The 15210-nt window shown below is 53.5% G+C and overlaps 1 protein-coding gene across 17 annotated transcripts in view; it reads right to left on the reverse strand.

Moving 5' to 3' along the window:
* Positions 1-15210, reverse strand: part of PITPNM2 (phosphatidylinositol transfer protein membrane associated 2) — a 164578-nt gene that overhangs the window by 79908 nt on the left and 69460 nt on the right. For 2 of the 17 annotated variants that reach the window (XM_055096314.1, XM_063593753.1), the window contains exon 1: positions 14672-14864. The exons of 13 other annotated variants lie outside the window; for them this stretch is intronic. The gene's annotated coding sequence lies outside the window, so the exon portion shown is untranslated. Of the gene's footprint in view, positions 1-11327; positions 12669-14671; positions 14865-15210 lie in introns of those variants that run through there. 2 more of the 17 variants (XM_034934746.3, XM_063593755.1) reach the window with 1 other exon arrangement.

Here is a 15210-nt window from a genome sequence, read left to right on the forward strand (position 1 = left end):
TGCCTTTGTGGAGTGAGTCTGTGACCTCACCCCACAGCTGTTGGGGGTGGGGGCATGAACCTCTGAGACAAGCACAGACTGAGAGCTGGGAGACAGACAGACTCCTCTCTGCAATGCCCATCCTGTGAGAGGGGCTTAACCACCCCCTGGGATGGGCTACAAGGTATTGCTATTAGAGAAAGTTCCTATACTGAACAGTTTGCCCCCCTGGGACTCAACCTGGGGTCTTGATTGACTTTTTGGAGCCACATGCAGCCTTTCTCCTCCAGGACACCTTAAAATACGTGTCTGACTAGTACACCCTCTCCACAGTGGCTGCCTACTGGACCCCCTCCGCTGCTCTGGGCTCTCTGATTCTACTCGTGGAGGCAAAGTCGCCCTTGCTGATGACAGGGCCTGAGGCTGCTAAAAGCCCTGGGTGTGTTTCCTGGGACCCGCTGCCAGGCCACACTCCCCGGCCAGTGCAGTAGGTTTGCCCTTCATCTGGTGACATTCTGCCTGCTGGGTGCAAGGGGTTGAATAGTGCAGCCCCCTCCCCAAATTCACATCTAACTAGAGCCTCAGAATGTGACCTTATTTGGAAATAGGGTATTTGTGGATATGATTAGTGAAGGATTTCTAGATGAAATCATACTGGATTGAGGATGGGCTCAAAACCCAATGACTGGTGTTCTTATAAGAAGAGGAGAGAGTCTACAGCCATGGCCATGCATGGTGGCTCATGCCTGTAATCCCAGCACTTTGGGAACCAAGGTGGGTGGAACACCTGAGGTCAGGAGTTCGAGACCAGCATGGGCAACATGGTGAAACCCCGTCTCTACCAAAAATACAAAAATTAGCTGGACATGGTGGCACATGGTTGTAATCCCAGCTACTCAGGAGGCTGAGGCAGGAGAATCGCTTGAACCCAGAAGGCAGAGGTTGCAGTGAGCCAAGATTGTGCCACTGCACTCCAGCCTGGGAGACAAGGGCGAAACTCCATCACACACACACACACACACACACACACACACACACACACACACACACACAAAAGAAGAAGAGGAGAGGACACAGGAGACACAGGAGAAGGCCATGTGAAGGCAGAGGCAGAGACTGCAGTGATGCAGCCACAAGCCAAGGAACACTTGGGGCCACCAGAAGCTGCAAGAGGCAAGGAAGGATTCTCCTTGGAGCTTTCAGAGGGAGTGTGGCCCTGCTGACAGCTTGATCTGAGACTTCTGGCCTCCAGAACTGTGAGAGAATAAATTTCTGCTGTTTAGGCCATGCAGTTTGTGGTCATTTGTGACGGCAGCCCCAGGAAACTAGTACATTGGGTTTGTGGCATTGGGAAACAGGACACACTCTGAGCTGACCACATATAGGTCAGCTAGTGTCTCCTGCTCCGGGCATCCTGCAGGAGAACAGCCAATGGGTCTCTTGGCTGGAAGGGTGACACTAGCATCTGGGCAGGACTGAGGCAGCCTGTCACCAGGCTGTTAGCAGGGCTGCAGCCCAATTAGCTCAGGGCATGCAAGGAGCCAACGGTGAGAAACCCGTCTGCATCCAGGCTCTTAAGACACTTGAGGGGAAGTAGTCATGTGGCCCAAAGTGCACTGGCCTCCCCCTGCCCAGCCTCCCCACTTTCTCCACCTCCCCACATGGTACCTGAACAGCTTTTTCTAGGCCCCCATGTCAGGTCAGGCCAGCTCAGCTTTGCTAAAAATCCACGGGCACGGCCGGGCGCGGTGGCTCATGCCTGTAATCCCAGCACTTTGGGAGGCCAAGGTGGGCGGATCACGAAGTCAGGAGATTGAGACCATCCTGGCTAACACGGTGAAACCCCGTTTCTACTAAAAATACTAACAATTAGCCGGGCGTGGTGGCGGGCACCTGTAGTCCCGGCTACTTGGGAGGCTGAGGCAGGAGAATGGCGTGAACCTGGGAGGCGGAACTTGCCGTGAGCCAAGATTGCCCCACTGCACTCCAGCCTGGGCGACAGAGCGAGACTCCATCTCCAAAAAATAATAAATAAATAAATAAATAAAAATAATCCTTGGGCACACCAGCCCTAAGCAGACAGCCTTAAGAACTAACGCAGGGACTGCAGGTCTTTCTAATCAGAAATGCTTGAAGCGAGATCTGAGAAATACTTAACAGCCCCCTAACCCCAAGGGGCTCAGCATCCCCTACCTGTCTCCACTTTTGGAGACCCTCCCATAATGGGGAGCTGAGGGAGATGGCCAAGACTTTTGGAAGCTTTAGGACTATGACCAAGGGTTTCTCTGAGATTCTGCAGAGTTTGGAATCTCAGAGAGCTCCAGCACTTACGAACCCCAGGCACCTCCACCACCCCAACACCATAGGCTCTGCCCACTTCAAGGGACATGGTCAGGACAACTGTAGGACTGATAATGTCAGAGCCAAGATGGTTAAGTCCAGCTTTTCTCAAACTGAAGTACAGGGATGAGCTGCTTTAGAAACACCCAGTGAGCTTGTTTAAAATGTAGATTCCAGGGCCAGGTACAGTGGCTCACACCCTTAATCCCAGCACTTTGGAAAGCTGAGGTGGGAGGATTGCTTGAGACCAGGAGTTTGAGACTAGCCTGGGCAACATGGTGAGACCCCATCTACACAAAAAAATTAAAAATTAGCCAGAAGTGGTGGATTGTGCCTGTAGAACCAGCTACTCAGGGGACTGAGGCAGGAGGATGACTTGAGCCCAGGAGGCTGCAGTGAGCTATGATTGCACCACTGCACTCCAGCCTGGACAACAGAGTAAGACCTACTCTCTAAAAAAAAAAAAAAAGGAAAAAAATGCAGATTCCTATGCGCTGCTCCCAGACCTGCTAAATCAGAACCTCTGTGTGAGAGGCCTCAGAACCTGCGTTTTAAACACATCTCCTGAGGTTATCAGGAAGCCCTCCAGAGAATGAAACACGGGGCCTGGTACAATCTCCCCTGCAGACAGATGGAGAGACTGGAGACAGGACAGGGATTGCTGCAGGCCACGCAGCAAAGAAAAGGCCAGAGTTCACACCTCTCCTGGGCTTGCTGGGGTCCCTATAGGCCTGGAATCAGATGGCCAGAGTCCTCTGTGCTCAAAGAGCCCTTCCCCCAGGTGAAGCTTCCTCGCCTTCCAGGCCCCCTGGAAGCCTTCCCAAGCCCCGTGGGCCGAGTCAGCACCCCGGGCACCTTGCGCCCACTTCCCTTTCGGCATTTATCAGACTGCACTGTAGCCACATGTTTGCCTTGGAGCTCAGGGCCCGAGCCTTGTTCAAAGTTGTGTCCCCAGGGCTCGGCCACAGCAGTTGCTTAATAAAGGTAGGTACCCAGCAAATATTTGTTAGATAAAAGATTTTAATTCCAAACTCTGTCCCAGAACAGTTGTCTGACCTTGGGCAGGTGACCCAACTTCCAGGCCCCTTCCTGGAACAGATTCTGGTCATCTGCCCTGACCGTTTCCCAAGGTGACAGTGAAAAGCCAGATGCAATGCACTCAGGAAGCTGCCCAGCAGTGGGGCTCTGCACCCGGTGCTCATATGACAAGCAGGGGCTCACTGAGTGACTGGCAAGGAGCTAAGAGTCCCCAGGTTGGCAAGACCCAGCCAGGAGAGTCTGCTGATAAGATACAGCCCAGGGACAGACGAGTCCAGAGGTTCTACTAGCCTTGAGCCTGGGGCAAGAGGTCGCCATGCCCTGGCCCCTAGCCCAGCTCTCTTCACTGCTCTTGGGGCTTAAATCATGCCCTAAGCCCATGTCCACTGTGGGGAGCAGGGACTGGGCCCTGAAAGCTATCAGACTGCAAACAGAAGATCACATCAAGTGGTGGTAACAAGGGCCTGGGAGCTGAAGCAGATCCCTGGCCTGTGTGGGCCTTAGTGTCCCAGCTATAGTGAAGGGGTTTGAGCTGGACCATATCCAAGGGCCCCAGGACCATGTGGGCAATGGCACCGCTGTCACAGCTGCTGTCATCAGCACCCTCAGGGCCTCGTGGCAGGCATTCATGTTGGTGTGGGCATCAGGGAAGGTCTGCTCCTCTGGACAGAGGCCTCCTAGAACACCCAGGCCGGGCAGCCCAGAGGAACATGACACACGCTGAGTCTGGGAAGCAGGCGATGTCCCCCCTCCCAGCTCCACTGGCTGCCCTGAGGAGCAGAGCTGCCCATGGGATGGGCTCCCTATGAGACAGGATGCTCCTCGGTGTGCCACTTCCTCAAGCCAGGCAGTAACAGCTTACACAGGCCAGGCCTCTTCCAAGGAGGAGCTGGGGAGCTTAGGCCTGCCCCCCATGCCTTCTAAATAACCCCACAGGACCAACCGGTTCTTCAGACCAGGCTAGTTGTGGGGGCAGCCCTAAGGGCCCCGCATCAACATGCCCCTTCGTGCATCTGCCCAACTCAGAGAATGCCGTGACGTGTGACTCATGTTGGGGCCACATGGAAGGGATGTCACCGAATCACCAGCTCAGCCCTTCCTAGCTGCAAACAGGGGGATGCAGGGAAGGAGGCCAGCAGAGAGAGGGAGTTGAACTCCGTTCTGCCTCCAGGAGCCTATCCAGCTGGCCCAGCTCAGTGTGATTCCAAGTAACTCAGGAAAGCTGCCCTGGGTCTGCCTGGCTCAGTGTCCCCATCTAGCAGGTCCGACCTGGGATCCTCGAGTGTCCACTGTTGCTTGGGAGGGAGCAACAGGCTGAACTCTTGAGTAGGGTGGGCAGAGGGCTGCAGGCAGCAGAGGGGGACAGGCATGCCGGCTCTTCTCTAAGTTGAAGCTGCCAGCTGGTGTCTCAAGCATAACTTCCAGCCCCTGCTCTTTCTGGGTCCAGGGGAGGCCCCTCCTTGGCACTGCAGCCATATCCAAGTTTCAGCCATGAAATATGGAGCTGCTCATCTTTTCCCTGTGCTCCCCATAAGCCACACTGCTGACCACGTGTTGTGCTTCCTAGGGTGGAGGACAGCCAGAGAGAGACCCGCGGGCTGGGTAACTCTGCTGCCCACCTTCCCCTGAAGGCAAGCTCAGTCCAGGGAGTGGCTCTGGGTTCAGGTGGCTGGCAGGGTACAAACGGCTCAATGATCACACCTCCTGACAGAAAGCTCTGCTGGCTAAGACACCACACTGGCTCTCCAAACATTTGGGAGCATGAAAAGCAGTGGTTGGCCTGGCCCTGATCCTAGGACAGCCTCTGGTACAGAGCAATCTGACACTGGAGGAGAGCCCCACAAGACGATCATCCGCTTCACACGCTCCTGCGACGAGGCAGGCAAGAAGCACAGAATCTTGAATTCTCGCACAACGCCCATGGGGGGACCATCACTCCCGTTCCACACAATAGGAAACTGAGGTGCAATGGGATTAAGCAGCTTCTGTGGGTCACACAGCCAGGACTCAAACCCGAGCCTATATGACTACCAAGTTTTGCTCTTCTACCAGCTTAGGAAGGTCCTAGAGCAGCCCAGTCCCGGTCCTTTCCATCTCAGAAATCTAGAGTCCTGGAAAGGGGACTTCAGCCATGCAATTAGCACAGGCCCAGCAGGCAAATGAAGTCAGGCGGAAGGAGTGTTTTAAATTTACCCATTCCCCATTCCCTGTCTGCACAGGCTTGACAAAGCCTGTTCACAGCCACAGGCTGTGATAATGGTGTGCCCACGCCTAGAAAGCTGTGAAGTGCTTTACAAGGGCACAGGGTGACAGGAAAAGTGAGGACGCTGGCATGAAACAAAGTGCTGGGCACACACCATCCATTTGTCCTTCCCATTCTCCTGAGGGCATCCATCGCTAACTCTGCTGTGCACACCAGGAAACTGAGACTCCGAGAGGTCAAAGGAATTCTCCAAGATCTTATAATCAGGCTGATGGTAGACAGGGGACAGGGACAAGGTCTTCTAACTTGCATTCTCTCCTCCCCTCCAGCCCCTGAGCATAGTCTTGCTTAGAGAAAGGTGATGGGGACTTGATGAGGAAAATTCCTCTCACTATGGCAACAAGGTGGGGAAAGTGAGGCACAAAGTAGACAGCAAGTTAAGGCTGGCAATTGTCCCCCTCCTGTCTTCTCCCAAGACACACCTACCATTTGCAGAGTGACAGAGCATGTTCAAGTCCCTCATTCATTCATTCCCACCAAACTTGGCTTTGTCAGGGAGACAGTCAGGTCTCAGAGAGGTCCACTGGGGCAGAGCTGGGACCCCAGACTCTCAGACTCCAGGCCTAGTGCTCCCTGTCAACAGCTGCTCAAGGTTTTGAGGTTAAACATTCATCTGAAAGGGGCTTTCAGGATGCCGAAGGCAGCAGAGAGGGCCACAAAGCTGACCTACTGGGTAAACCTGCAACTGAACGTTGGACCAAATAAAACCAGCACCCAGTCAGGAAACCATCATAAGATACAACTTTCCCTCACCTGGAGCTCTGGAAGAAGAGGCTGTGGCCACCAGGCAAGGGCCCTGGGGAAGTCATCCAAGCCAGAATCCGGAGCCCCAACAGGGATCAGGGAAGGAGCCTGACTTCCGAGGCCTGGTGTTTAGGGAGAGCCCTGCCTCTTGAGAGTTTGGCTGGTGTGATTCCATCACCTGCCCCCCTCCCCAGAGCTCCCTATCCCCTTCAGGGATGGCCAGCTGTCTCCAGCTTCCATGAGGATGGAGCTTCCGTTTTATTCACTTGGCTTCTCATGGGTCGTTAAGGTACAAACCCTCTGCTGTTTGTTACATCAGTATACTTTCAACCTCTTAGGAAGAGCTCTTAAATGAATGAGCCTTTTTTCTTCCATATTTCATTTTCATATAGTCTCTAAGCTACGGAAAAATTGCAAAACTAACATAAGAACTCCCCTCTACACTCTACCCAAAAGCAGCAATTGCTTCGCTTTTGTTCCATCTGCCTTGCATCTGTGTCCCTCCTGCTCTCTGTGTGCATCTCTGGGCATAAACACTCCTGACCCATTGAAGAGTAAGTTATGGGAATGCCTTGTCTCTAACAACAGCCTACCATTCACCACCGCCTACACAGGTGGTTCATCTCCTAGCACATCACACCTGTTCTCTGTGGTGAGACACATGAAGTAGACAGTGTTATCTCTATGTTACAGATGAAGAAACTGAGGCACATATCTCCTCATGTGCAGTGCTGCTCCTACTACCCTGAGCCACCAATGCTGAAATCCTCAGCCTAAAACACATAGACCCCACGATGCAGACTGTCTTTCTGATGATACATGATGTAGCAATTTTTAAAAGAAAGGGAGCCACTCTGCTCCTATAGCAGAATAACAGTGGATCAGGATCAGAGTGACCCGGATTTTCCACAGTGTAGGGTGGCCTCGTACTCTGGGTGGAAGCCCTGGGGCAAGTGAGTGGTAGGGCAGATGCAGGGGGCTCTCCTCCAGCTCATCCCCAGGCTGCCTGCTCCTTCCTCTCTCTAATTCCTTCCTTTTCTCTTCTCAGACAACTAAGGTGGGTGGCCGTGGAGTGCAGGGAGAGTGAGCACCCCCCAGCTCTCCTCACCCAACCTCCTTGGCCTCCTCCCATACTGAGCACCCGCTGAAGGACAAGGGCTGAATATAGTCTTCAGGCCAAGAGCCCAGCAGCCATGCCCGGCGCAGAGCAGGTTGCATGTATAACTAATGAGTGAGGCAGAGGGAGGGAGGGAGCGAAGGAGTGAAAGAGCCAGGGATCCAAATTCTGGTTCTGCCTTCACAGGCAGGCTACTCAACCCTCCGAGACTCGGTCTACTTATCTGTAAAATGGGAGCAACACCAAGTACTTCTAGGGTGGCTGCAAACTGTTAAATCAGATGAGACTTGGGAAAGTGTCTGTGAAGTGGATTTAAGATCCCAGTGCAGACATAGGTTAAGGAGTTTGCTGAGCCCTGCTCTGGGAATTGAAGCAGAAAATGGGAGAAGCAGAATGCAAAGTTAAAGATGCCCAAATACAAATGCCACACTCACATTCACTGCACACACTCTCACATACCCCATAGGCACACACAGGCACATATACATGCCACACACATGCACACACACCTCACACACACAACATACCACACATGCACATATACACACATGTCCATATGCACACACCACACACACTCACATATACACCCCCCACATGTGCACACCACACACGCATATGCAAACACATCACACACCTCACATAGACACACACATGCCTACACATACACCCACACACCCACACACACAAACACACACATATGGCCTCACAGCTCAGCACACCCTAAGCTTATCGGTCTCTGATGAATCCCTTCCCTTTGGGCTGGCGGCCCTCAGAAGCCCTGGACAGAAAGCCAGCACCCAGAGGCTCCCCTGCAGACACAAACATGCCAATCTCTGTAATACACCAGACCATGCAACAGAGCACCAGGGAGGAAAAGAGGGAACAGAGGCAGCTCTTTCCAGAAGTGGACAGGGACAGTTGTCTCACTCAGGTGAGACACTGAGCTGTAAAGCAATGCATAAAAAGGACAGCTGTCTGATCTTACCAATCCTGGGAACCGTTTACATGGGATCATGTTAGCATGAGAAGTATGCCAAATGGTAGGTACACCCCTGCTAGCAGGCAGGGAAAACATATTTGTGTGTGTGTGCATGTGGGTGTGAGCTTGTGAGTTGCATGTGCATGCCTGCATGGCATGTGCACATGTATTTGTGTGAGTGTGCATGTGGGGAGGCTGTGTGTGTATCTGCAAGCATATGTGCACTTGTGTATGTGCACATGTGGGCAAAGGCGTGTATGTGCATGTATAAGTACGTGTGTGTTCAGGAAACTCACAAGAGAGACTGGGGGAGAGTTTAATGTTCATGAGCTTCTCTCTTCCTGCAGTTTAAGTCATCATGCAACACCACCAACAGACTTTTTCAAAGCTAGGCACGGGCTGGGCGGGGGCCAAGGCAGATGTTCTGAGTCCCAGAATCTCTGACCCGCATCAGAGCGGCCTGTCCTGCCCAGCACAGCCTGGGTGGTGGATTCCACCATGCTGCAAGCCAGGCCAGGGAAAAATAAATCAGACTTTCTCCTGGGAGCTTCACTGGCTTCGTGGGGTCTGTCTGAACCACAGGGCTTCCCACCACGCCCTTCCCTGAATCCCAGCGCTCCTGTCAAATTAAAGAAAGAACCACTCACCGCCTGAAAGCCAGCCAATGCGGTGATTATTCCAATTTTCCTGGAACGAGCTTTCCACACTTTCACGGGCTGGAGCCATCGGCAGCCCAGGCTCCCACCTCTCCAAGCTGCTCTCACGCCCCCTGTGGCTCCTTTCAAGTTAAGTCACCACTACGTGAAGTTATACTTTAGAGCAGCCGCTGAGAAAGGACACAGGAGGGCGGAGAGGCTGGGGCAGAGCACTCACGATCTACCTCAGGCAAATGCAGCCAGGCTGGAGGAGCCGGCCTCTCTCCTCAAAAGCCAGCTTGGCTCTGGCTGTTCTTTTGACTTTTGGGCTTGGTAACTGAACACACACTTGCATTGCCCTGAGCTCACACGAAAGCCCTCAGGGCAGAGGAAGCCCAGCTGCAACGGCAGGGCCGGGTGCCTCCCATAGAGGCTGAGAGCAGAGATGACGATCAGGTGCTGCCACTTGTGGGCTGGCCTTTAAGGTGTCACATCAGATTTTCCGCTCACTAGCAAACCAAAACCAAACCAAACAAAACTAGCACATGGCCTCCCCGCCCATCACATAACTCGTAAACCCATCAGAATTCCCAGCAACCAACCAGAATCCAGATGCCCGTAATGTTGTTAAGAAGCCTGCACACCGCCCAGATGCCAGGAGGGTCTGGGTGATTCTCCAGCCCCAAAGCGGAGGAAGAAACAGCACAGACCTGTGCAGACACAAAAGCATTCCTCTCATCCTGCCCAGTTGTAACCCATCTGATTGCTCAAAGAGAAGCACCAAGAATTGAGGGTCTCTGGGGGGCTCAAAGGCAGTTTTAAAGAAACAGGGCTTTGGGGAGATAAACATAGTTTAAAGATGCCCAACCACAGAACCACACAGGGAGTCCTGTCTCAGGCCACCTTCAAGGCTCTGATGCTGTTATTAAAACAATCTGACAGAGAGAATGCTGAAACAAAAAACAGAATCCAATCAGGTGCTCATGAGGCTGAAGTCCTATATTCAACTATTCACTTTGCGAGCCAATTCTGGTCCCACCCTCAATCCCCACTGCACCCCGAGACACAGACACATACTGGAACATCTAGACTTCTCTGCAGTCAGCCCTCCAAGTTGAGTGCCTCTTTCAGAGTTGACTATGGGTTCCCTGGTACCTGAACTCTGAAGCTCCCTGGTGAGTCAGACAGGGCTGCTTGGTGTAACACTTCCTATTTAAAGATCAGACAGGGGTTACTCTCAGACACCATTCAAACCCATAACTTCTAAGAACTGGGTGCTAAATCCGGTTTCTTTGGCCCTCACTTTCCATCAACACGGGAGCTGTTCTTGTTGATAACCAGGGGTTCTTTTTTCCATTGCCTGCTGCACAGGAAGCAGAGGTCACGGTGGGAGCTGCCTGTGCCGGGCATGGGTCGGAGTGTGTCTCCCCGGGCTGCGCTGCTGAGGGGTTAGCCTCACAGATTCCCTCTGGGAAAGCCACTTAAGAGTCATTCTGAATGCATCTACTGGGGATGGGGAAGAAATGATGCAGAATGTTGACCCACTGGGCAGCAGGCTTGAAATCCTGCCTGACCAAACTGTGCCGAGGGGCTGTCCCAAACAGATGGTGCTATCCAGACAGACACACTGGCAGGGCCGCACTGCCTGAAGCCAGCCAGCAGACGATCCTCCCTACACCACCTTCTTGGAAATCTTGGTTATGGGGGATATCGGGGTGGGGAGGGACACCCCTTGTTATCAGGGGTGGAGAGGGACAAAACATTTCCTCACTGAACTCTCATTTTCAGATAATGAAGGATTGGTCAGAGAGACAGCCAACGTGTGGCCAACAATCACCACTCCAGAGCCCTGCCCCATCTAGGGCGCACGTGCATGCCTCTAAATTTCCTCCCCTCTCCTTGGTCCAACCACAGTCCAAGAAAGCAGATTTTCTATGCTCCGTGGCAATCACAGTGGAAAATGGAAGTACAATGGAGTGCTGTACCTACCCAAGCACCAGGAGGCAGGAGTCGAGCTACTCACAGACTCCCTAGAGGAGAACTCCACGCACCCAAACTCTGCTGTGCCCCCTCTGAGTTCTGAGCATGCCAGGTGAGGCCTCTCCCTCTCTCTCTCCCTCCATCCCAGCTCTTCGGAGAGAAAGCAAGCAGCCCGCGTGACCAGACAGAGCCTTCCTTGCTAATAAACCCCTCCTGAGGCTGTGACATGTTTCAGAAGGAGCAGAAAATTACCTTTTAGGAAGCCAATGTGAGGGAAGGGGTTGGGGGACAAAGTATCAGAGCCAGGAGGTGCGCACCACAGGAGCCAGGCTGGGGTCGCGCAGCAGCCTCCCATCCCTGCAGAGGTCCGCTGAGCTCCCCATGCTGCCGGCCTCAGGGGGCCGCCCCCAGCACACAGCTCTCCCAGCAGCCCATGCCTGGAGACAGAGGACACTGAGGAGCACGCGTGTCCCCAGGATGGGTGGATGGAGGAGCTGGGAGACTGGGCAGGGATGCCGGAGGAAGGGAGAAAGGCAGGCCGGAGAGGAAGGGGTGGGGAGCGGAGAGGGAGGGCGGGAAGGAGGGAGAATTGATTTTCTCTCCTCCACTGGGACCACTGAGCTGAGTTGCCATGGAGAAAGGGGAGCCGCTGGCAGAGCCCAAGGCGGGCGGAGGAGCCATATGCCAGAGGGAAGGCATCAGCAGAGAGCCAATCCCACAGTTCTGCTGCTGCAGCCTCCCCCATACCAGGCCTCAGGGTCCAGGTGGCCAGGCGGGGAGGGGTACCGGCCGGACCGGTGGGCAAAAGCAGCAGCTGGTGGCCACCACCATGCCAAGGAAAAGGGAGGAGATGGGGGCTTTCTCGCCTGGCTCGTGGTGCTCCGCTGCCCCAAGAGCCTGGGCCCTCCGTCTCACGCCACGATGCCCAGCCAGAGCCTGAAGTCGGGACCCCAGAGACTAAAGTGACCCTCTCCCCGGGTTTAGGTGATACCTGGTGTTAGGGGAGGCGTTGCGGATTTCCACCTGCCCGGCCTCCCTGTTTCTAAAAATCTGTTGCCAAATCCTGAGTCACATCTTCCCACCCTCAGGGATAAGGGGATACCCACCTATGGAAGGGCTCCGATGGCCCAGTGCCACCCATGTGGGAAGCAGAGGAGAAGGGAGGCTGCTGGGCACAGCAGGGGGAGGGGGCTCTCCTGGACACACTGGCAGGTGGATGGGGACTCCCAGGCTCCCCACGCTGGGTGGCATCTCCCATCACGCCTGTGCCAGCCTCACTGCTGCAGCTGCCCACGTCCCAGCTTCGATACTGGCTTCAGCCACCTGGCCCCACTCATACTGGGAGCAGCAAAATGGGGCTGGGGAGAAAGCCACGAGACCTCAGTGGGGTCGCAGTCTCTCTCCTTGGAGATCACATGACCAGGGGCAAGTCTGGTCACTTCCTTGAGCTTCTATCTCCTTATTACAGACAGAGATGATACCACGTTCTACCAACTGGCACTCCCAGGCACTCAGACGTGGCAGGACTTGGGGAAGGCTCAGGGCAGGCACTAGTGCTGTCCTGGGCCCATCTCAGGAGCTGCGGTCTCCTTAGGGCTGGGAGCACAGTAGCAGCATCCTCCAGCCTCCTATCTCTCCCTGCTCACTTGGTAGACTCCTCAGGACTAAAACTACAGCAGGTCTGCAGCCGGCACCAGAGCCTACTAGGCCCGGCTGCCCTGACACAGAGACATCTAAGTTGGGGCACAGCCCAATCCCGTTGCTTTCTCCCTCAGTGTTTTATTTCACTTCTTTTTCTTTTTTCTTTTCTTTTCTTTTTTTTTTTTTTGAGACAGAGTCAGGCTGGAGTGCAGTGGTATGATCACAGCTCACTGCAACCTCCACCTCCTGGGCTCAAAACAATTCTCCTGCCTCAGCCCAAGTAGCTGGGATTATAGGCGCCCACCACCACACCCAGCTAATTTTTGTATTTTTAATAGAGACAAGGTTTCGCCATGTTGGCCAGGCTGGTCTTGAACTCCTGACCTCAGGTGATCCACCCATCTCGGCCTCCCAAAGTGCTGAGATTACAGGCATGAGCCACCGTGCCTGGCCTCTCTCTCACTGTTTTATGATGAAAGTGTTCAAGCATATGGCAAAGTTGAAAACATTTTATAATGAACATCTATATATTCACCATCTAGATTCTACCGCTTCTTCTCACTTTTTTTATTGCAGTAAAATACATATAACACAAAATTTACCATTTTAACCATTTTAAAGTGTTCACTTCAGTGGCATTGAGTATATTCACAATGTTGTGCAACCACCACCTCTATCTAGTTCCAGAGTTTCAGCATCCCAAAAGGAGACCCATTAGCAGTCTCTCTCCAGTCCCCTCTCCCCCAGCCCCTGTCAACAACCAATCTACTCTCTGTCTGTCTCTATGGATTTGCCTATTCTGGACATTTCATATAAATGGACTCATAAACTACATGGCCTTCTGTGTCTGGCTTCTTTCACTCAGTATCCTGTTTTCGAGGTCCATCCATGTTGTGGCGTGTGTCAGTCCTTCATTCTCTTTTATGATTGAATCGTATCCCAGTACATGGATGGACCACATTCTGCTTAGCATTATCCATCAGCCAATGGACATGTGAGCTGTTTCCACCTTTTGGCTATTGTTGTCACATTTTTTTTTTAAGACACAGGGTCTCACTCTGTTGCCCAGGCTGGAGTGCAGTGGTGTGATTATAGCTTACTGCAGCCTCGACCTCCTGGATTCAAGTGATTCTCCCACCTCAGCCTCCTGAGTATCTGGGAATACAGGCCAGGGTCATGCCACTGTGCTCAGCTTCTCACTTTTAAAATGAAGTCTTCAGAGCCCAGTGAAATATTCCAGAGCCCCTCCTAAGGGATTTGTTCCCAAAGTTGCAGGCCCAGAGGCCCCAAACTGAGTGCTCATCTCACCCTGCCTTTCCACTAAAGCAATGCTCCCCATGGGTGACCAAGTAAGGGAGGCTCCAGCTGGCCCTGGAGCCCAAGGCAGAGATCCTAAAAGCCTGTGTGTAGCCCACAAGTGGGCCTCCAGCCTCCTCCAACCCATCCCAGGTAAGCAGTCAGCTGGGCAGGGAGACACATGCATGTGCCAACCCCACACCCATGCTTTGAGATCAAATGAAACCCGGTGCCAGGACCACTGGCACTCACTGACTATGTGACTAGCCAGTCATCACCCCTCTCTGAGCTTCAGCTTCTTCAGCTGTGAATGGGGCAACAATCTCTACCCCATGGGTTTGCTCTAGAGATGATGCTGGCGCCGCCCAATAGAACTTTCCCCAGTGATGAACATGTTACACACCTGCACTATCCAGTGCAGCTGCCGTGACCTGCCACTGGCCCCAGGTGGCTACTAAGCACTTGAAATGTGATGAGTGGGAGTGGGAAATAGAACTTTTCCATTTTATTTCACTTTAATTTATAATTGAACTTAAATAGTCACACTAGACGGGTGGTCAGTTCTAAGGCCTGAGGAGATGACAAGTGTAAAAGGACGCATGGTCCAGGCCCAGGCCTAGCCCCTGGTCTCTTCCCTCAACCCCTCCTCTCCTACTTACCCCACAGTGTCTGGGCAGGGGAGCAGGCTCCGTCCACAGCCTAGCTCCAGAGGCACCTCTAAAAGGACAGAAGGTGGATGGTGGGGCTCTCAGGGAACAGCACAGATACCAACTGGGGAGTGGGCACCATAGACTCCATAATGACGTGGGTCTGGAACCGCAGGCCTCTCCTCTGCCCTGTTCTAGAACCCCTCAACTGCTGTTTCCCCTAGCAACTCCTGCGGTTATCCCTGGAATGTCTGGGCAGGGGCTGTAAAATTGGAATAGGTCCCCCCCCACTCCTTAATGTGGTGGCAGAGACCCCTGAGGGGATGTGCAGAGGGCCTTGGTTCTCGGCTGGGCTGTGGAGCTGGGCACTCAGGGAGTTTCACATAGCCACGAAGCTGCTTTCTCAGGCTCCTCTGGCAGGGAGCGTCAGGATGAGAATCCAGACCTGACTGCCACCCAGCCCTCTCACTTTGCAGATGCAAAAATCCAGACTCAGAAAGGGAGGTAACTTCTCCAACAGGGCGGGGTCTGAAGCCCAGGGTCCCGACCCC

The sequence above is a fragment of the Pan paniscus genome, chromosome 10 (assembly GCF_029289425.2).
Source record: "Pan paniscus chromosome 10, NHGRI_mPanPan1-v2.0_pri, whole genome shotgun sequence".
NCBI classification, from domain to species: domain Eukaryota; kingdom Metazoa; phylum Chordata; class Mammalia; order Primates; family Hominidae; genus Pan; species Pan paniscus.